Source organism: Petromyzon marinus, unplaced genomic scaffold (assembly GCF_048934315.1).
Source record: "Petromyzon marinus isolate PM22_M1 ecotype Great Lakes invasive population unplaced genomic scaffold, UKy_Petmar_22M1.pri1.0 PM_G_Scaffold_6, whole genome shotgun sequence".
NCBI lineage: Eukaryota > Metazoa > Chordata > Hyperoartia > Petromyzontiformes > Petromyzontidae > Petromyzon > Petromyzon marinus.
The window spans coordinates 2350001-2352500 of record NW_027423013.1 but is presented as its reverse complement, the minus strand read 5'-3'; positions in this window follow the sequence as shown (position 1 = coordinate 2352500).

The following is a 2500-nucleotide window of genomic DNA, read 5'->3' as shown; positions in this document are numbered from 1 at the left end:
ACGGACAGATGATTGGAGGCGCAGCTGTTGGTATACAGGGAGAAGAGCAGTGGGCAAAGGACGCAGCCCTGAGGAGTTCCCGTGCTGATGGACCTGGAGTCAGAGACTTCTGTTCCCGGCTTAACGCACTGCTTCCTGTCAGAGAGGAAGTCTGTGATCCACCTGCAGGTGGAGTAGGGCACGTTCAGCTGGAAGAGCTTGTCCTGAAGCAGGGCAGGGATGATGGTGTTGAAGGCAGAGCTGAAGTCCACAAACAGGATCCTGGCGTAGGATGCTGGGGCGTCCACATGCTGTAGGGTGAAGTGGAGGGCCATGTTAACTGCGTCGTCCACAGACCTGTTGGCTCTGTAGGCAAACTGAAGGGGGTCCAGGAGAGGGTCTGTGATGGCTTTGAGGTGTGCCAGGAGCAGGCGCTCAAAAGACTTCATTACCACAGATGTAAGGGCGACCGGTCTGTAATCATTTAGTCCTGTTGGCCTTAGCTTTTTGGGCACAGCGATGATGGTGGAGGACTTGAGACAGGCTGGTACATGGCATGTCTCCAGGGAGGTGTTAAAGATGTTGGTGAACACCGGAGACAGCTGGTCAGCGCAGTGCCTGAGGGTGGCTGGAGAGACAGAGTCCGGCCCGGCTGCTTTGCGTGGATTCTGCCTCTTGAAAAGCCCATTAACTTCTCCCTCCTGAAAGGAGAGAGTCGTTTCTGTAGTATGGGTGGGGGATGGGGCCTCTTGGGTGGGAAGGGGTGGTTCAGGACAGTCCAATTGTCTTTCAAATCTACGGTAGAACTCGTTCAGGTCGTTGGCTAGGCGGGAGTCGTTAGTGGTGTGGGGCGCTCTGGGTTTGTAGTTGGTGATGTGCCTGAGCCCTTTGGCAGACAGAAGCAGCGTCGTTAGTAGAGAACTGGTGTTTTAGTGTCTCTGAGTACAGTCGTTTAGCCTCTCTCACCGCTTTGCTAAACCTGTTCTTCGACTCCTTGAATCTGTCTCTATCCCCACTCCTAAACGCTTCCTCCTTCTCCAACCTCAACCTTTTGAGCTTTGCTGAGAACCAGGGCTTGTTGTTGTTAAAGTTCACCCTGGTACGTGTTGGGATACAGCAGTCCTCACAGAAGCTGATGTACACAGCCTCTGTGAGTTCATCCAGACTATTGGTAGCAGTCGTGAACATATCCCAGTCAGTACAGTCTAAGCACGCCCGCAAATCTTCCACAGCCTCACTGGTCCACTGTTTAGATGTCCTCACAGCAGGTTTACAGAGTTTTAGTTGCTGCCTGTATGCACGAATCAGGTGGACCAAGGGAGTTCTGTGCGAGCCGAACAGCCCCGTGACCCACAAGAGAAACATCCCCGCCAAATTCGAGCGTTTGACGGGGTCTATCCGTGAAAAAATATTCACGTTTTTGAGTGCACATGCATTTCTGCTGCAAATGCCTCTGGAAGTTTCATGCCGTTCGTATGCCAATTGTGGCAACACGAAAATGACCCGTTTTCCCATTCCGAGGGATTTCTGTGCGACCCTAACAGCCCCGTGAGCCACAAGAGACACATCCCCGCCAATTTCTAGCGTTTCACGGGGTCTATCCGTGAAAAATATAGACGTTTTTGAGTGCACATGCATTTCTGCTGCAGATGCCTCTGGAAGTTTCATGCCGTTCGTACGCAATGTGGCAACACGAAAATGACCCCTTTTCCCATTCCGAGGGATTTCTGTGCGACCCTAACTAACAGCGCCCGTGAGCCACAAGAGAGACATCCCCGCCAATTTATAGCGTTTCACGGGGTCTATCCGTGAAAAATATAGACGTTTTTGAGTGCACATGCATTCCTGCTGCAAATGCCTCTGGAAGTTTCATGCCGTTCCTATGCAATGTGGCCACACAAAAATGACCCGTTTTCCCATTCCGAGGCATTTCTGTGCGACCCTAACAGCCCCGTGAGCCACAAGAGAGACATCCCCGCCAACTTCTAGCGTTTGACGGGGTTTATGCGTGAAAAATATTAAAATTTTTGAGTGCACGTGCCTTTCTGCTGCAAATGCCTCTGGAAGTTTCATGGCGTTCCTATGCAATGTGGCAACACGAAAATGACCCCTTTTCCCATTCCGAGGGAGTTCTGTGCCACCCTAACAGCCCCGTGAGCCACAAGAGACACATCCCCGCCAATTTCTAGCGTTTCACGGGGTCTATCCGTGAAACATATAGAAGTTTTTGAGTGCACATGCATTCCTGCTGCAAATGCCTCTGGAAGTTTCATGCGGTTCGTACGCAATGTGGCAACACGAAAATGACCCGTTTTCCCATTCCCAGGGATTTCTGTGCGACCCGAACAGCCCCGTGAGCCACAAGAGACACATCCCCGCCAATTTCTAGCGTTTCACGGGGTCTATCCGTGAAAAATATCAATTTTTTTTTGACTGCACATGCATTTCTGCTGCAAATGCCTCTGGAAGTTGCATGCGGTTCGCATGCAATGTGGCGACACGAAAATGACCCGTTTTCCCA